The sequence below is a fragment of the Crassostrea angulata genome, chromosome 2 (assembly GCF_025612915.1).
Source record: "Crassostrea angulata isolate pt1a10 chromosome 2, ASM2561291v2, whole genome shotgun sequence".
NCBI lineage: Eukaryota > Metazoa > Mollusca > Bivalvia > Ostreida > Ostreidae > Magallana > Magallana angulata.
Window position 1 is genome coordinate 6337107 of NC_069112.1, and position 21778 is coordinate 6358884.

The following is a 21778-nucleotide window of genomic DNA, read 5'->3' on the forward strand; positions in this document are numbered from 1 at the left end:
ATTTTCACAACTTTGACCTGAGGATGCTTTTACTTATATTTCAGCTTTCCTGGCTGAATAGTTTCTGGGAAGAAGATTTTTAAACATTTACTCTACATTAGTACATTCATATGTAAAAATTTGACCCCCCCCCCATTGACTAAATAGTGGCCCCACCCTTCTGGGGGGGGGGGGGGTCTAGATGTTTACAACTTTAAATCTACACTACTTGAGGTGTCTTCCACAAAAATTTCAGCTTTCCTGGCTGCCAGATTAGTTTCTGAAAAGAAGATTTTTTTTTAAAGATTTACTCTAAATATACGTATGTAAAAGCTCAATGTCCCATTGTGGCCCCACCCTAACCCCAGTGGTCAAGATTTTCACAACTTTGAATCTACACTACCTGAGGATGCTTTCGCATAAGTTTCAGCTTTCCTGGCCAAATGATTCTTGAGAAAAAGATTTTTGAAAAAAATTCTTAAGAATTTTCAATATTTTCTAATTATCTCACCTTAAAAAAGGGCATGGTGCTTAATTTTTACGACTTTGAATCCCCTCTGCCTAAGGGTGCTTTGTGCCAAGTTTTTTTTTTTAATTTGCCCAGTAGTTTAGGAGAAGATGTTGAAAATGTAAAAAAATTATGGACAGAGGACAGACAGACAGACAGACAGACAAACAAACAGACAGACAGACGACAGACAAATTGTGATCAGAAAAGGTCACTTGAGCTTTCAGCTCAGGTAAGCTAAAAATGATAAAGGTCATTACTTGTAAAACATTATCAGATCAAAACTTTCTGCAATTATGCACATATCTAATCATTTGTCTTAAACAACAACAATATACTAATTAATTCTAATGGTTAAAAAATTCAAGACAAAACATTGTAATTAAATTTCCTAGAAACATGAAAATCAACACATTATGCCCCAACTGCGTAAACAGTTTTACGAAATTCAATACAGCTGTTTGAGAAGAGTCATGCTTACAAAAAAATCATTCAAAAAAAAATCATTCAACATCTGGCCAAACAAGTTCAATGGGGCTAAAATTCCCAGAAAGATAAATGAATCGGAACTTCCTAGTAATTAACACATCTACACATTGTGTCCTAAATACCTTAAAAGTTTCATAAAATTCTGTGCAGCTGTTTAATATAAGTTTTGCTTAAAAACCAGGACTGACTGGCGGATAGGTCGAAATCATTATTCTCTAACAATTCCATTGCATGGGGTATAATTAGCAAAACAATATACATTTTGGTATTGATAAAGATCCAACATTTACAATGTTTAATTGTTTAGTTATTAAAGACTCTTTTATGATATTCCACATTCAGAAAATGAAACTTGTATAACATGATGTTTCTCACTCAGCAACAGACAGTTATGTTTGGATGATCACAAAGTGAGAAATGAACAGGAGTCAGTATTACAGTCCATGTGAATTATACACAGCTCAATTTTAGCTGCAGATGTTGAACAAAGTGACAAACAACATGTGTGGTTTTGAGAGCAGACTAGATTTGTACAGAAACATTTACAACCTGTCAATATTCCAGCTATCTCCATTATACGGCTTGTGTTGAGCTGGACATGAGGTCCCCATCAGTACAGGGTGTGTGTTCATCTACAACATGTCATTAATTAGCTGTTAATTAATCCATTCCATACATTATATGTAACGATAGAGCTACATCTACAATTGAAACTTTTAACTGATTACCCTGCCACTTGCTTTATTATTTGTCTAATTAATCAAATTAGGTCAATTCATATGTAACAAAACAACTGATTACAAATACATGAGACAGTGAGTTTTACTTTCGTTTAGTTGATGAGTTGTGTTGTGACGAGGTGTCGTGTATCTAGTGTCTCCATCAGGACGGGGTCTGTGTTCATCTACAACAAGGCATTAATTAGCTGTAAATTAATACATACAGTATATGTAATGATAGAGCTATATCTACAAATTAAAATATACTTATCTAATTAATTAAGTTAAGTCAATTAACATGTAACAAAATAACTTATTACAAATACATGTGTAACTCTATATATTTTATAATTAAATACAGCAACCTGCTATTTCTATTCACTAAATACAATGACATGTAACTGTACATTTAATTAATAAAATAATGTATCTAATTTCTCTTTATTTTAGATAAACAATGAATCCCAATGACTGGTAGATACAGCTAATCCTGTAACAATGATTTGTTTATATTGACAAACAATCACACAGATAAACATGTATCTTATTGACTGATAATTAACACGGACTGTGTGTCTTAGTTATCTATATCTAATTAATGTGAATGATAATGACTCAGACTTACCTGTCAGAGCGTCTTGTCTAGTGATATACCTGTAGAAACACACCTTGTTGTGTAACCATGATCCGACCCAGAGACGGTGAGTGTTGACATCATAACTCAGGCTCCGTGGTGTATCCATCTCTTGTGATTTTGTCAGTAGATGTGATAGGAACTGACCGTCCTTATTTATCATCTGTACTGTTCTGGTTATAAAATCACACACCAGGATGTGTGACAGCGCGTCAGTACAGATTCCACGTGGCCATAGTCGTGATCCTGATGGAGGTCCTGTGTAGGAGAAACGATGTCTTCCTCCACGCTCTGTCACCACTACAGCACCAGACTTAGAGCTATAGACATAGTCAGACACCACGACATCCCCATTGTTGTTCTCTGTTATATAGTTAGGTAATCTATACAGTCCCCGTCCTGTGTTGTGGTTCTGTATGGTTTGTGTGAGTTGTCCACTCTGGTTGTACCGGGTTACCTTGCCTGTCTTTGTATCAATGTTATACATCCCGACCAGTAGATCCCCAGTGAACGGGGACCAGTACACACACCATGGTATCCATGTAGAGTCTGTTCTCTCTATAAATGTGGTGGTTGTTTTCATATCCTTTGACAGTTTGTTGATGTTAGAATCCTCATCTATATAAATCAGTTCACTCTCACTGTTCACTGTGTGTAATCCTGTATATAAACCACTACATGAATCCTCCACACGATGTAGAGGAACACCTGTTGTGTCTGTCAACATGAGATTGTTTCTATAATCACTGACCCAGACCCGGTCTGATGTCACACAGGAAATGTGATAACAACGACCAACACCTGTCAGTGTAAGAGATTGATGGAGCTCAGCACCAGACGTCAGTTTCAGCAGGCACTGGTTTCCTACGCGACGGTTTCCTCTCTCTGTGATTTGGATTGCACTCAGTGACTCCATCACATCCTCCTTGTTGAGTGACTCAGTCATGGAGAGCTGGCTGGTGTGGAGTGTAAGATGTATCTGGGGGAGGGCTGTCTTTGTGAATGAGAGGAATTGTAGCGCACTGAATATGAATGCTGGCTGTACATATCTGTGTTCATATCTCCTTAGTCTGACAATATGTCTGATCATTTCTATCTTCTGTTTTTTACATCTGTGTTTGAAATTTAAGTCACATAACACATTGTTCAATAGATCATATAGCACATAGTCAATGAGATCCTTCAGTCTCTGGGCCTTTGTTAACATCTCTGATTGAAGGGGGGAGAATTCTGTGTGACAGATTTTGACATCAGTTTTGATTCCTGTCAGGAGAACAGGTCTGTAAAAGAGAGCCTCACTTCTGATGGTGTGAATGATGCCTCTGTATTGCTGTCGCTTTGATTTATAAGCTTTTTGCAGATCCTGAATTTTGTGGGTTTTTTTTCCAAAGAGAAAACTTCTGATAGGGAATTTGTGTGATTTATGTCCAAACCAAAAATCACACACAGGAACTTGACAAGGTACACAGTACTTTGTATAAAAATGGCTAGGATGTCTCACACAGATCTCTTGTGTTGGGATGTAGTTGATTTGATCACGGTGTGACACAACATCATGGTCTATTGTTTTGAGATCTTGTACATGGTTCTCTTTTACACTGGGGACAGAGATCACAAGGACATGATACACAATAGTACTCTGTGTCCCCCGGACACTTAGAACACAGATGTACTTGGTACAGGGTGCTTGCTGTGTCCATGATGTGGGCGGTCTGGGTCACAACATAAAATAAAGAGTTTTAGAATTAGTATTGCTTTATAGATTCAATGTCAAACTTTATAAGAAATATTTTAGTTTAAAGCAGATGTTTTTTTTAAGAAATACCATATTTTCCCTACTTAGAAAATTGACGGTCCATCATTCTGGTTCTGATTATAGAGACACTCAACCAGTAGAAAAATACAACACAAGATTGCTGAGAGAGAAAAAGGTGCTCTCTCTCTCTCTCTCTCTCTCTCTCTCTCTTGCCATCGTTTTATCTCTATATATCTTTCTCTGTTTCTCTCTCTTGGATGTGTACATAATTGAGAAAGTGTACTATATGATTATCTAGCAAAGAAAGTCAGAGAGAAAAAAATAAAATAAGATGTAGAGTACACCTCTCAATTTAGTTGAATTCAATTACCGAGTATTTACTGTCTCAATTTACCTAACATGTATTCCTGCTCTTTTTATTTCTTTCTCTTAGTCTCTGTTTCACCCCTGCGAATGTGTTCGGAATGTTTTCTTTATCGTTGCTAAGAATATAATAAATCCAGAGGTGCTCGAATGAAAGTTCACGAGACTTCACCGAGAATTGTTCAGTTCCTGTGAAATTTCGAGCGGAAGTATATGTGTTCGGATAAAATTCTCAAAATACGTAAGTACTGGTCCTTTTTCATATCACATCCTGCTTCGATTTATGTTAAAACATGAAAATCTAAGATGTATGTTTTATTTCACTACCTAGCGGTTGTTTAAATTAAACGATGATATTCAGAAAGAGTTATCGTTCGTGTTCAACCAGGTGTAGAGTGGTTAAAAATATATACATTGGGTTGCTTAATAAAATCATAGCCATGTTTGATGCTTGTTGTGTGCAATACCATGTTTTTAAAAAAAAATGTGTGTCTGTTTTGCATAAAAACTTAGTATATCGAGCCATTTTCAAGGAACATTCTGCATAAAATAGTACAGTCTGTTTCACTATTGATGCTATTACTAGGTCAGGCGCGGATCGAAAATAAACCCTAAGGCGGATCTCTTATAATCATGTTTATTGTTGCAACAGCGTAAAAAACTATTTTTTTTTTGTATTGTCACATTTTTTCTAGAACACATTTTATCCACCAATTAATGAAGATAAAGTTTAAAATCAACAAACCTCTAGGTTTTGTATTGACTACAAGTATTAAGATTCTATGAAATAGACTGTAAACACGAGGCACGGTTTTGACTGCGAAACTGAAAGGGTCAAATAAAACCACCTGGTCTAAAATTTAAATGACAATAACATACGCAGGGGTGTGTTTTTCATAATTTTAATACTAAACATGCACTCTTGCTCTCTCTCTCAAACATATGCATCTTTCTATTTCTCTTAGCAATGTAATCTCTTTCTTTCTTTCTTTCTCTCTCTCTCTCTCACATTATTACTCCTTCATTCACTATCTATAATTTTACAGCTAAACAAGTACTTCTTATCTCTCATTTTTTCTCCAAGCCTCTGTCCCACATAATTTCAGAACTGATAAACATGTAAACACTTTTTATCTGTTATGTAAACATGTACATCTAACTTATTCTCTCAGACATGTAATCTCTCTCTCTTTCTCTCTCATTATTACTCCTTCATTCACTGTCACAATCAATAGATTTATTCATGCTTACTATTTTCCTGTAGGGTACCTCTGATTTTTATTCTATGTTCATATCCTTTTTGGTGCCTCAGATTTTGTCACTTCAGGTATTGGTCAATATTGGACTAGACTCGGACGGTTCTATTTGTTTACTTTGATACTATAAATAACCATGTTTATGGTCAGTGAGCCGGGGTCCATTAGCACGCACTGCAGTAGTAACACGATGTATAGCTAAGCGTATTTTTTACGGTAACCATCTCCATTAGGGGTAAGTTTTTTTTTTCATACTTTAGTCTTGTTTGTAATATTTAAGACTTTAGGTAACTGTTCTTATACGTGTTCGATAGAATTTTCGTGTTACCGTTTTACATAGTACTTGTTTATTTACCGTAGAGTTATAGTGCGTTTGTGTGACAAGCGTGGTTTGCTAGTTTATTTGTGAGTTTATTTTTTGTAGTCTTATACGGCGTTATTGGTCATACATTGACTGTTTTGTGATGTTAAGGGGTCTTATAAACTTAACTATATTGCATGTTAAGAGGTCTTATACGCTTAACTGTGACTGTGTTTGATACGTTAAGGGGTCTGATACACTTAACGGTTTTTCACAGCGAGTATTGTTCGGTGTGATTGTATGGCGTGCAGTTGCGGTAATTAGGTAAATAAGTATATTGTGAAAGTGAAACGTTTAATTGAAAATATATTTATTTATGTATACTGTTGAATGAAAATAAAGAGTTTTAGAATTATTATTGTTTTAGAGATTCAATGTCAAATTTTATAAGAAATATTTTAGATTTAAGCAGATTTTTTTTTTAAGAAATACTATATTTTCCCTACTTAGATAATTGATGGTCTATCATTCTGGTTCTGATTATAGAGACACTCAACCGGTAGAAAAATACAACATAAGATTACTGAGAAAGAGAGAGAGAGAGAGAGAGAGAGAGAGAGAGAGAGAGAGAGATAGAATAGAAAGAGCAAAGGAGAGAGAGGGAGAGACAGAGTGTGTGTACCTAATGAAGAAAGTGTACTATATGACTACCTGGCAGAGGAAGGCAGCTTCTCAATCTCAGACTTAACATGTACTCTTGCTCTTTCTATTTCTTTCTTTCTCTCAATCTATTTTTTTTTGTTAATATTTTTGGTGTGTGTGTGAATGTGTATATTTGTAAATTTATTGATTGTATATATAGATAAAGATTGTAAATACTTATTGTTGTTCTCATTGCTTGACTGGTTAGACACACGACGGCTGTCGTGACATTCACTATCTCATAATTTTACTGTTAAGTTTGAACTTCTTATCTCTCATTCTTTCTCAAAGCCCCTGTCTCAAATCCCCTGTCTCTTATAATTTCCTGATAAATATGTTTTTGCTTTCCATCTGTTCTCTCTATCCCTCAATATTTACATTCTACTGTGTTTTTTCATTAAAATTTATGATCTTTAAATGCCTCTAAATGCAACATCTAATCACTGCGTATGAATTTACATGATATTTACATAAGTAGTTCTCAAACAAAGATTTCTATGTTATCGGTTAAAAAAAATATATTTCATGAATGTTGTCAAAACACTATGTTTTACAATTATTCAACAAAAAAGATGACTTTATAATTAAAAGCAAAATTTCAAGAGTTATTTTTCATGGATTATATTTTCATGCTCGTCGATCTCAACTCAACAGTCTATGTGATAATCAGTTTAAACCAGTTTTATATAACAGCTGTTCTCGCTGTTACTAATTTACTCCCTCCGTGATCTGCAATTTATATTGATGTATTTACATTCACTTTCTTTTCCCCTATCAAGTTGCATTGATTGATTTGAGTAATATTTATGCATAACACAGAAGACTAAATCACCAAATCTGATGCGTATGAATACATTCAGTATTTCTCAAAGAACATGACTGACTCTCCTCGCCACTTCAAACCGGATTACAACATGATATTATACTTACGCTGATTAAAATTTCATTGTTGTGAATATTTTCTAACAGTTAAATTACTTCAGTTGATTATTGTTTTAGTATACCAAAAGTAAATTCATTAGATTACAGAATAAAAAGTAAAATTGTGTTACAATGATTTAAAACGCTGTGGACTATTTTTGTCAGCATAAATCGAGTGTTCCAATGGCTGTTCCGTTAATTGTGCATTACTCGTTGAATAAGGCAGAGATTTTTAAAAATGAATATATTTGGACAAAGGGAAAAAATGTTAAAAGACGTAAATATAAGCATTGAATCATTAGTTAAAAAACTAATGATTCAATACTTAATTATTTAAGTAAACAATTGATTTAATCAGTAAGGGAATGTAAATATAAGCATTGAATGATTTATTTTTGACGTCATCTTGTCAATAACTGCCGTCAGATGAGCAGACAAATTATCATAACGCGCTAACGCACGTTATTCAATTTGTCTGCTAACGGCAGACGTCAAAAATAAATCATTCAATGCTATACACTTTCTAAACTTTGCTAACCCCCCCCTCTCTCTCTCTCCTTACTCTTATATATGTAAAGACTAGATGATACCCCGCTCAATCGCTGGATTTAACACTTTACACATTATTATCATATAATGCTTAATATGTTGAACCATATTTTTGTTCCTTTTTTGTATTATCTTTGTCCCATTTTTCTTTAAAATTGAAATAAAAAAAAACCAAACTGCATTGCAGATTTAGAGGAACGGACGGGGATAAAAAAAATCAGAACTTCAGATAAAAGACTGTTTTTAAAAAACAATCATGGGGGGGGGGCATCCCTATTAAACATTTACGTAGAATACAATTATCTTTTCAACAAATTTAAGGTTTACATCTGTCGTGATACAAAAAAGTATAAAATTAAATTAAAACACGTTAAATTATGCATTATTATCCATTTGCATACATATTTTTAACCAAACTTGTCAGGTTCAAAGTATCTGGCCGACATGTTAACTCGCCCTATATATAGGGCCATGATGTCAATTAGTCAACCCGTTTCTGGGCACCCTATTCTGGAAAGTTCTTTTCATTAATATTAAAATCGCATTAATTGTTCCATTTTATTTATTAACTTTTGTATTAATAGAAGTCCGATCCAAGGTATCTGCCCGCGATGCATGATGAACCCGTCCTACACTTTTCGTCAATTAGTCCATTCGCGTTCTTGGGTACCCCGTTCTGGAAAGTTCTCAAGCGAATGGGTATCAAAACTAAAATCGCCCACTAAAGAAACGAATTTACTCATTTTATTTTTTTAACGTTTGTCAAATCTTAACTTTAATGTATTCTCTAAATAGGCTCACAGTAAATATATTCACTCTTTACGTTATCATTCAATAATATTTCATTGCAATTATATATTTTGATGCAAACTGTCCCTGACTTGGATCCGCCAAAGCGTGTCCACCACCTTACTCTCATTTTTGCTATTTCGGGCTTGTTTATCGAAAATGAAAGTAGGTTTTTGATTAATTTTACAATAATAACTTATCAGTTAAAATTCAATTATACCTTACGGACAGCATCACGCATGTGTTGAAATACCAAAGGTGTAAGCAAGTACTCTGGTGCAGGCGTTTTATAGTTTATTTGCAAAATGCCTTAATTTATAAGTATAGATGTGCATCTTACTTATTCCCTCAGACATATATTCCCTCTTTCTCTCTCTCTCTCTCTCTCTCTCTCTCTCTCTCTCTCTCTTTCTCTCTCTCTCTCTCTCTCTCTCTCTCTCTCTCTCTCTCCTTACTGTTGTACATGTAAACATGTGCATCTTACTTATTCTCTCAGACATGTAATCTTTCTCTCTCTCTCTTCTTATATGTAATATTGCTTTCTATCATCCCTCTCTTCTATCTTTTTTCTCTCTTTCTCTCATTCTCTCTCCTCTTTCTCTCATTCTTTCTCTCATTCTTTCTCCCTCTCTCTCAAACAGACTTTCTCTAAACATGTACATACAATATTATTACTCTTTAGATCTTACCCCCCCCCCCCCCAACACACACACACACACACATCCAATAACTTAGTTATAGAAATGAGGGCTGACACAGGATTTGCCTTCTGTCTGATTCTATTGAACCACTGGTTTTTTTTTAATGTGACACATACCTTCAGTATGTTCTTATTTACAATTCACCTATGAAATACAGAATGTAACTTTTTAAAATGGGATTCGCCATCAGTATGCGTCAGCATCGAGATCACGTGAGATTGCAAAGCTATTCCCAGAATTCAATGCGAAGTTTGACCCAGATTTGATTAGTCGTAGAATGTTATGCTCTGTAATTTAACTTTTTTTTGTGACCGTATTTTAGTACATTTAGCGTTTCTCGTTGGATAGTGAATTGGTGTAGAACTTTTGCGGTAAATTTGAAAGGAGTTTTTAGATGTAAACTTTTATCGTACGATTTTACGATATGGACATGATGGACGAGGAGCGTCCCTCAGGCTCCGACGCCATTTTGGGGGATTTTCTAACCCAAGTTATTGAACAGTCGGAAACGCATCATGCTCAAGATGCGCATTCAAGTGCAACGCATTCTCGTAAGCGAGATGCGCTTGAACATAATTTGCACCAATTGCCCATAAGTGGGTGGACGATCATTCTTCGAGACCAAGATCTAAAGAAGAAGATTACGTAACTACACAAGATGATGTGTGCAGGGAACAAGATAGTGTGCACAACACCGAATTTGTTACCGAATCCATGTTCAAAAGATTCATGGTAGATCAAAATTCGGCTATGATGGCCATGAAGAAATCCTTGGACGCAATGAATAACTTGATTTATGTGCAAGCAGAATCGGCTGATGATAGTGATTCTGAATCGGTTGGAAAACATAGTACAACTAAAAGAAAGGCCGACAACGTTTCTAATAACTCAGAAAAAAAGGCCAAGATAAACTGCGAGTCGACCGCGCATGGAAAATTACCCGCTGTCAGTCAAAAGGAGGCGGGGCCTTCAGACTTGGGCAGACATGACGTAGAAGTAAACAAAAATGGCGGCTCGGATAAACATGACGAAGACTTCTTCGCTGTTTCCAACTACATTGTTGAGGACAAAACTTCCGATGCCGTGACAACGTTTTTGATAAACATTTACGGCCAGATCACTGCAAGTTGGAATTTCCTCGAGTGAATGATTTCATATGGAACTATTGTATGAACGAAACTACGAGATCGACGGACGTAAAGGTTCATAAGATCCAGATTGAGAAAACCCTATTGAAAGGACTTGGTCCCGTAATCAAGGTGGTTGATAGTTTGCTGAAACCTTACAATGAATTTGACAAAAACAAAGCAGCCAAAGATCTGCTCAATGGTGTGGCCTTGTTGGCCTCTAGTAACACTGAACTTTCTTTGCACAGAAAAGTATGTATAAAAAATAACATGAAACCAGAATACAAAAAACTGTGCACTTGTCAGACTGAAATAACGGCATACTTGTTTGGTGATGACGTGGTGGAAAAAATTAAAAACATCACGGAACACAACAAAATGGGTAACAAGGTAGCTTATGATGACAAAACTTCCAAAACTAGAATGAAGTTCAATCCTCGTCTGAAGTTCAGAGAAAGATCCAAACCCAATTTTTTAGGGAGAGGACCCCAGCATTACCAGCTTGGGCATTACAACCGGAACTACCACCACAGCAATCACGAAACAAAGAAGAACTACACCAAGAAACCTGTGTCCCACCAAAAGTAGAGAAGGTAGGTGACATTCAACATGCCGGACGGATTAGTCAATTTTTATCAGTGTGGAAAACTATCACACATGACAGATACATCCTTAATGCTGTTAAAGGATATTCATTAGAATTTACTTCAGTACCTGTTCAATATTCAGTGAGAGAAACTAAACTCAACTCTGCAGAGGCTGTGGCTCTAGACAGAGAGTTTTTAAAGTTAATGGCGAAAGGGGTAGTGGAGAAAGCTTCACACTCTGATGATGAATATACTTCAACTGTGTTTTTACGTCCTAAAAAGGATGGCAACTTGAATTTAAAACAACTGAATGAAAACATTGAGTACGCTCATTTTAAAATGGAAACACTGTGTACAGCTTTAAGATTGATTCAACCGGGATGTTATATGGGTTCTGTGGATCTAAGTGATGCATATTATACTGTGAATGTAGCTTATCCTGACAGAAAATATTTAAGATTCATTTGGAACGGAACTCTTTATCAGTACACATGTTTACCAAATGGTCTGTCAAGTGCACCCAGACTTTTCACTAAGCTCCTAAAACCAGTATATGCTTCACTTAGATCTAAAGGACGTGTGTCTGTTGCATACATTGATGATTCCTAATTACAAGGAGAAACTTATGAACAGTGTTTAAAAAACACACAAGACACAATAGATCTATTTGAACAATTGGGATTTAAGATCAATAAAGAAAAATCAGTGGTGGTACCTACACATGAAATTGTATTTTTAGGATTTGTTTTGAATTCTAAATCAATGACAATCAGTCTTACTCCGGAAAAGATAAAGAAATTCAATAATCTTTATCACAATTTTTGTTCAAATAAATCACATTCAATTAGACAAGTGGCAGAACTAGTGGGAGTCCTTATTTCATCTTCAGTAGCAATACTTTTAGGATTGTTACATACCAAACTACTTGAAAAAGAAAAAGCCATAGCACTTAAATGTAACAAGGGAATCTTTGATTAAAAAATGATACTGTCAGCAGAGGCACTTCAAGACTTAAAATGGTGGTCAATACAAATAAATAGTGGCATCAAGGCTCCAATTCGACAGAAAAGTATCCAAGCGACACTAACCACTGATGCATCAGGAATAGGTTGGGGCAGAATACAATGGTGTCTCTACAGGGGGACATTGGTCCATTGAAGAAAAACAGTCCTTGTCCAACATTAACTATTTGGAATTACATGCAGTTTTTCTTTGACTACAAAGTTTTCATGCTGAGTTGTGTAATAAACATGTAAAAATTTATTGTGGCAATTCCACAACAGTGGCATATATTAACAATATGGGTGGTACAAAATCAACAGCATGTAATTATAAAGCTAGAGAAATATGGACTTTTGTGCAAAGAAATAATATGTGGTTAACAGCTGTACATCTACCAGGTGTTGATAATGTAGTGGCAGACAGGGAGAGTAGAATGATTCGAGATGAAACAGAATGGATGTTGAATGAAAAACTTTTTAAAACTATAACTAGTGTATATTTTAAACCACATATTGATTTATTTGCATATCGACTTAACAAACAGTTTTAAGTTGGAAAAATGAACCTGGAGCATCTTTTGTTGATGCATTCACTATTTCTTGGATTAATTTGTCTTTTTATTCTTTTCCTCCGTTTAGCATTATCGACCGAGTATGTCAAAAAATCATGATGGACAAAGCAGAAGGCCTCTTGGTTACACCTCTATGGGACACACAGAACTGGTACCCAATCATCTTGAGAATGTGTGTGAAACCTCCACTTGTTCTGAAGCCATTCAAAACAATGCTGCAGTTGAACAACAGTCCTTCACAAGTGCACCCTCTGGCCCGAAAACTTCATTTGATGGTGTGCCATGTTTCAGGGAAAATTTCAAGAAACTTGATTTATCGGAAAGATCAATTTCAGTTCTTATGAAATCATGGAGAGGCTCCACTTGTAAACAATACAATGTGTACATTAAGAAGTGGTTTCAATATTCAAGTCAAGTTCAGTGTAACAATTGTGTACCTACTATTTCTAATGTGCTAGATTCTTTAGCATCACTTATGACAGAGGGTTGTGGTTATAGTGCTATAAACACAGCCAGATCAGCACTGTCAGGTTTCATTATTGTAGATAATCTCCCTGAAGGCCAACATCCTTTAGTGAAAAGATTCTTGAGAGGTGTATTCAATATTAAACCTTGTTTGCCTAGATATGGTACTACTTGGGATGTAAATATAGTGTTAGAATACCTTAGTTTGTTAGAAAATGAGAGTTTGTCTTTACCAGATATGACCCTTAAGTTGACTATGTTATTAGCTTTAGTTTCAGGACAACGTTGTCAGTCCTTAGCTTGTTTAGATATAAGAGATATGTATATAGATGATGATTGTATAGTATTTAGGTTTAATGTGTTACTCAAGCAAACAAGACCATCTTTTCAAGTTGCGCCTTTAGTGTTAAGAAAGTTTTCAGATAGTCCACCTCTGTGTGTATATTCACTGTTGAAACTTTACTTAAAAACAACAGCAGATATTAGAGGAGATACAACTAAGTTATTGTTGATGATTAGAAAACCACATAATGCTGTAACTAGTGAAACAGTAGCATGCTGGATCAAAAAAGTGATGACAGATGCTGGCATAGACACGAACATTTTTAGTGCACATAGCCCACGCTCCGCTGCCACTAGTGCTGCAAAGTCTATGGTCGCTCACCGGTATCATGGATGCTGCAGGATGGTCTAACTCAGGAACATTTCATAAGTTTTACCACAGAACTGTAAATAGTGATAATTTTGGACTGTCAGTTTTATCCAAATATTCCATAAGTGACAATTCAACCCAATAGTTTGAACATGTTTGTTTGAATAAATTTGGTAAACTAAAATATTTGTTAATGCTTTCAGTAGAAATTAGGACATTATTGCTAAGTCCATTTCTCATATTTTGTGCTGTGGCCACACTTTAAATCTCTCACGTGATCTCGATGCTGACGCATACTGATGGAGAATTTAAAAATTAAACGATACTTACAAAGTAGAAGTTTGATTGTAATTCTCCGAAGTATGCGTCTACTTTGTAAGTATCGTTTAATTTTTAAATTATAAAACATAGGTAAAATGTAGTTGTGTCTTTACCCCATGTAGAGAACAGACTGTAATTGCTATCAAAATACAATTCACACCTATCATCAAATGTGTGCAAAATGGGAACCCATCAATGTATACATGTTAAATACTGGCTTATGGCCCATGCTTTGCTATTGCCTTAACCCTGTTTGATTTTTGACTGTCCCCCGGGCAGATAATTGGACAATATCCCAGCCCACACATTACCACAAGGATATGTTTCTCCTCGTCTAACACATCAATCATCAAATGGGAATGTGGGCAATCGTTATATTGTCAGTTCCTTGGTAAGAAATTGATGTTGACCTCGGCCTATGCTATCGGGCAACAGTTCTTACCCCAGGACTAACACAATGACTACTGCCCACATACCCATTTAAGAGATGTATACTAAAATGTCTATAAATGACACACGACGACAAATGTGAGATAGCAGTAGGTCTCCTGAGTGACTCAGGTGACCTAAAAATAAAAAGTATAGCTACATGAACATGGTGATTTTACATGAATACTATACAACATATATTCTCTCTTAGATCTATCAGTCAACAGATAGACACAGGGAACCTGTAAAGAGACAATCAACTGTTACATACTACAAACTGGTATAACCTATCAGTCAACAGCACAGTCAGACACAGCCTGGGAACCTGTAAAGAGACCATCAACTGTTACACACTAGCATTTGATGATATTCCACGCAAGCACTGGATTTAACATCATATACATGTATACACATTTACATGATACAATGCTTAATATTTTAAAAAATATTTTTGGGTTCATTTTTGCATTTATTGTGTCCAATTTTTTCTTAATTACTTTTCATGTTTCTTAACCTTTTCTTTAAAAATTGAAATAAAAACCCAACTGCATGGCTTGATTTTTACAAGAGCAGGATGAAAAATATAAACTAAAATGGTTGATATATGTGTAAATTTATTATTTCGCAGTTTATAAAGCGTAAACTGCCCCAAACCATTTTATATCGTATAAAACAAATAAATATTGAATTCATTGCTTATACTTTAAATTTTTACTCTTCGTTGTACGTAAAAACAGTCATTTTGGCCCTTAAAATGACATAAAATTGTACAAAATTCAAACGTAACGTCAGGTGTATTGATAAATTTTTGACGTTAATCTTATCATGACGTAGGCAACATTCTTTATATGATATTAAACAATTGTGGTAGAGCGAAATTTCATGAATTGAATATGTTTATTATATTATATGCATTATTGCATAATTTTGGTGATTATGTTCAAATCTTTTTCTAACATGAAAATATTTGAATATTGGTACAGTGTATTATTTTTATATTATTATTATTTAGTCAATGCAATATTTAACAAAAGTATTTAATACAGTAATCTAACCTTAATGTAAGAGTTTTATCATTTGTTATTTTTAACTCTGGCAATGCAACATCTATTTTTAGAAGGAATACCCTTTTTCCTGTATTCCTGTATTTCTATTGGATAAAATTGGTCAGCTGTTACTTTTTTGGTCATGTGACAATTTTAGTGGGAAATTTCTTTGTTAAACCGGTTTCTATTTGGAAGTCTACTTGTGTTTACTTGAAATTTACATTATTTATCAGATTATCAACTACAGTATTATTTGTACATCCTGAATATTGTTCCTAATCAACCTTTACACCTCATGTGAGGTAAGCATTGTTTAAACATTGTTTAAGCTTAGTTCACGTATAGTTATATATAAATATATATCATAGTATTCGTAGTATTATGAAACTGATTAGTATTTGTACAATTTAATTATAAACTCATTTGAAATAAGTATGACATGATAACGTACAGTTCTATCTATACAGATGTGATTATTATTGTTTATTTATGTAATAAGCAGATAATTTAAATATAGACACAAATATTTTTGAGTCTAGTTTGTAAAGAGGAATATTTTCATATTTTGTCAAAACTACATGCTTGTAAGAGTTATCTGTCCTAACTCGCATTTATTTCATTGCAGGGTTTATTTATACCTATTTTGTAATTGATTACATCAAATAAAGAAGTAAACTGAATTCATCTCAACTTTATATCCACAACGGACTTAAGACCGACCCAAATACCCCGGGTTACAATGGCGCCCAACGTGGGGCTCGATCCTCGACAGACTGTGAGTGAATTTTCCGGAACTAACCAGCCGTCGAAGGGTTTGGACTTTAGATTTACAGACACTTTGTTTATTTCCGGTAGTTACAGCACATGCTCAACGAACATTATTATTCATTTACTTTGGTCTGTTGGTATTTAGAATAGTAGTATATCATTCTGAGTATAGATAGTGAATTTTAGTGATATCATGTGAAAGGAAATAATGATTTTAAGTGATTTCTCTGGGAATTCTGGAATTCTGAGAGGAAATTCTAGTGCATGTGTTTTGTGAAATATATCAATATAAGTGAAGCAAATTGTGAAATCAGTGTGAATGAAATAAGTGAATTCCAAGTGCAAATTTATCGTGATTCTGAATTTAATTATCATTCATCATGAGCGACGAGGAAGATAAAGTCATCAAAACTCAGCCGACTGGTCCTTTTGAGTCCAAACCAGTTGACAAAGCGGTCTATGAGAGGATGCTGCACACATTTCAATCAATGGGACTAAATCCAAAGGGAAATAACCCAGCAGAACTTGGACAATGGATGAAAGACTATATAGCCCAAACAAAAGATATTCCACCAGGTGCTAGTAAAGTGGAACAAAAAGGGGTAAAACAAGATGTAAAACCAAAGATACCCCCACTCAGTTTACCATCCGAGGGATCCAGCATATCAAGGACACGATCTGTGACAACTTTGTCTCCGTATCCCCCGAAAATAAGAACATTCTCCGGTGGAGATAACAAAGGAGATACAACCTATGACATCTGGAGATATGAAGTGAAGATGGTGTTAAAAGACTCAGGCTTCACAAGAGAACAAAAATAGTTCGCCATCAGAAGGTCGCTTACAGGATCAGCAGCCAGAGTAGTCATGTACCAAGGCCTGGATAAACCATTAAGCGATATTTTAGAAACATTAGATAGCGTGTACGGCAGTGTAGAAAATAAACAACAGTTATTATTAGAATTTTATGGAGCAAGACAGAGAGGAGATGAAGACATCACAGCATGGAGTAGGAGACTGGAGGAAATCATCGGAAAGGGATTAGAGAAAGGAATAGTTAGACAAAGTGAAGTGAATTCCATGTTACATACAATGCTTTGGACTGGACTGAGACAGGAACTTCAAGATATAAGTGAGACAAATCGAAAAAGATCATCAGCAAGATCAACCGAAAACATCCAAATCAAATACAGCTACCAGTATATGCAAATCAACAAACAGTACAGCAGAAAACAGTGACATGAAAGAATTAAAGGGAATGGTGCAACAGCTAGTGTCCTCCGTTCAACAGCAAAACGCTCCACAGCAATACAGAGGAAATCAACATTACAGAGGAACACAATACAGAGAAACATATAATGGACAACAACAGAGAAACTCAAACACGTATCAGACATCAGCTGACAACAACCAGTTCCAACAACAGCAAAGAGGACCAACTGCAGACAGAAACAGGGAAGAGATCATCTGTCGTCAATGTGGACAACCTGGACACATAGCCATAGGATGTCGTGTGAGACTAGACCATTCACGTCGCAATTTAAACTCCAGGAAGCCTATACAGAGGAGCCGGTATTAGGCTGGAATAACAGAATATCTCGTGGTCCCATTACTACAAACAATTATGTGAAAACACCAATACCACCAGGGATATTTGGACCTCCTACAGAAACGGAACTTTTTATCAACGGAAAAAAGATACCAGCTCTCATAGATACAGGGTCCACTGTATCAACTATAAGTGAATCCTTTTATAACAAAGAACTATCTCAAAGTGTTGACATGAAAACTTGAGACAACATTCTACAGATTGAATGTGCAGGAGGAACTCAATTACCTTACAAAGGTTACATAGAAGTTAACTTGGAAATACCTAAAAACATATCTCATACATCAGAACATGTAATGTTAGTGGTACCTGACAGTAAATACAGTCAACAAATACCTGCTTTAATTGGAACTAACGTTTTGGAATCCATGATGCAACTACTCAAAGAAGAACATGGAGTTCAATATTTACAGAATTTATCTCTGACTACACCATGGTACTTCAACTTCAGATGTTTGAAAATACGTGAAAACCTACTCAGAAAAAGGAACTATAGACTTGCAGTTGTAAGAACAGTGAATAGAATTACACTCCCGCCAAACAGTGTTGTTGATGTAAACGGATATTATGACGAAGAAATTCCGTATCATAAAACTTCATCAGTTTTACAGTCGTCTACTTTAACACCGGACTTCAAAGATATTGATATCACGAACACTCTGAGACCGTATAGTTATAAGAAGAACGGAATAATTTCTGTAAAATTGTCTAACGTTACTACAAGAACTATAACGGTACCGCCTAAACAAATCATATGTGAAGTACAGCCTGCTATTGTCGAGAATCTACAACCGTGGGAATCTGAGACAACAGAATTGTTAGATGAAGTCGATATAACAGAAAGTGATTTAACCACAGAACAGTTACAAAGCGGAAAATATCTCCTATTGACTTATTCAGATGTATTTAGCAAGGGAGATAATGATGTCGGCCATACACACATGGTAAAACACAGGATAGACCTTACAGACAACACTCCTTTCAAACAAAGATACCGAAGGATTCCGTCATCCATGTACGACGAAGTGAGATCACACCTACGACAATTATTAGACACTGGTATCATCAGACCATCACATTCACCATATGCGTCTAATGTAGTGTTAGTGAGAAAGAAAAACGGTACTCTAAGGATGTGTGTCGATTACCGTCAATTAAACAAACTGACGAGAAAAGACAGCTATGCTCTTCCAAGGATTGAGGAATTAAATGACTGTTTATCTGGTAACAAATTCTTTTCGCACATTGACATGAAGTCTGGATATCATCAGGTAGAAATATATGAAGATCACAAAGAACGCACCGCATTTTCCGTTGGACCACTTGGATTCTTTGAATATAATCGTATGCCTTTCGGTTTGACCAATTCTCCAGCAACCTACCAAAGACTTATGGAAAATCCACTAACAGACTACAACTTAAACATATGCTGTGTTTTCATAGATGACATTATAATTTTTGGCAAAACATTCGAGGAACATCTTCAAAACATCAAATTAGTATTCAACCGCATCAGAGAAGCTCATCTTAAAATATCTTCAGAGAAATGTGAATCCTTTAAGAGAAAAGTGAAGTTCATTGGACATGTCGTGTCTGAAGAAGGTGTGGAAATGAATCCAGATAAAACAGAAAGAGTTATTAACTGGTCGAAACCGAAAACTCCTGAGGAAGTACGAAAATTTCCTAGATTTGTCGGCTACTATAGGCGATTCATTGAAAACTTCAGTCGAATTAGCAGACCATTGACAGATCTCATGCCAACACCAATGAAAAAGACAAAGAGGAAGACAAAGACCAAAGAGTGGAAATGGGGAGAAGCACAAGACCAAGCTTTCGAGACGCTCAAGAAACATCTGACGTCATCACCTATTCTAGGATACGCCAACAGTTCACTTCCCTGGGAACTTCATACGGACGCTTCAGGTGATGCACTAGGAGATGTACTTTATCAACAACAAAACGGACATAAACGTGTAATCAGCTATGCCAGCAGAGGATTAAACAAAGCAGAAAAGAATTATCCACCACATAAAAGAGAATTTTTAGCACTTAAATGGGCCATCTGTGATAAATTTAAAGACTATCTTTATGGACAGCAATTTACCGTTTTTTACAGACAATAACCCAGTTACCTATGTGTTAACAACAGCGAATCTTGATGCGACGGGTCATCGATGGTTAGCAGCACTGGCAGCATTTAATTTCAATATCAAGTACAGACCAGGAAGAAGTAATGCTGACGCAGATGCTCTTAGTCGTCTTCCGATGAGTATCGAGACAGTCCAAGCTATCTGCAATTCTGCTACTTCATCGTACATAGAATCATTGACTCTTTTATCCGATGTTATACTTAATGATATAGACCCGAGAGGAATTTGCACTGGAAACATCATAGACTGGGAAAAAGCACAATCCTTAGATCCAGACATCCACCATGTCATAGAGTATGTGAGAAATGAACAGAAACCGTCCAAGAATGAAATAGGATCAAATCCTCTACTCAGACAGTTCAACCACCTGAAACTGATAGACGGAGTACTTCATCGTGTTACACATATAGATGAAGAAACCAGACATCAACTTGTGCTACCTATCGAACATGCGTCAACAGTACTTGAAGCGTTACATGACGACATGGGCCACCCTGGTAAGGATAGAACTTTATCTTTGATACGTGACAGATTTTACTGGCCAGGAATGCACAAAGACATAGAGACCTGGATTGAAGAATGTGGACGATGCACAAGAAGAAAGACTCCTACCAATCAACGAGCACCTTAAGTGAACATCACAACCACTTCTCCATTAGAATTGGTTTGCATGGATTTTCTGACCTTAGAACCATGTAAAGGAGGCTATAAACACATACTGGTAATTACTGATCATTTCACCAGATTCGCCATGGCCATTCCAACAAGAAACCAATTAGCTAAGACGACAGCAGAGATGTTCTATAACAACTTCATTGTACATTATGGCATCCCAGAAAGAATACACTCGGACCAAGGAGCCAACTTTGAAAGCAGAGTGATTCAAGAACTTTGTAAAATCATGGGTATGGAAAAATCCAGAACTACCAGCTACCACGCCATGGGAAATGGAATGTGTGAACGCTTTAATCGCACACTGTTAAATATGTTAGGTTCACTAGATTCCAGCAAGAAGACCAATTGGAAAGCATACGTCAAACCATCTGTACATACTTATAACTGCACTCGACATGAACGCACAGAACAAACTCCATATCTTCTGATGTTCGGAAATAACCCAAGAATACCAGTCGATGCAGCATTTGGTCTTCGAGTGAACGAAAAAGAACCATCTACTCAATACATCAAGGATCTACGAGAACGAATAATCCAAGCCCATAAACTAGCAACAGCTGCAGCAGAGAAAGCCAGAAACAAGCAGAAAGAGTGTTACAATTCCAAAATCAGAGGAGGTACAGTGGAAATTGGAGACAGAGATTTAGTGAAGATCGTTGCATTTGAAGGAAAGCATAAACTGGCAGATAGGTGGGAACCAGATCCTTATA

General features: G+C 35.8%; 1 long non-coding RNA gene and 2 pseudogenes across 1 annotated transcript; 2 read left to right on the forward strand and 1 right to left on the reverse strand.

Annotated features, from left to right (window-relative positions):
- Positions 1-1437: 1437 nt before the first annotated feature.
- Positions 1438-4044, reverse strand: LOC128173075 (uncharacterized; annotated as a pseudogene).
- Positions 4045-10091: 6047 nt separating this feature from the next.
- LOC128171325 (uncharacterized) lies at positions 10092-11382 on the forward strand (annotated as a pseudogene).
- Positions 11383-16056: 4674 nt separating this feature from the next.
- LOC128171239 (uncharacterized) lies at positions 16057-16547 on the forward strand. Its single transcript, XR_008242046.1, has 2 exons — positions 16057-16169; positions 16493-16547. It is a non-coding gene; the product is annotated as an uncharacterized LOC128171239 (long non-coding RNA).
- Positions 16548-21778: the final 5231 nt, after the last annotated feature.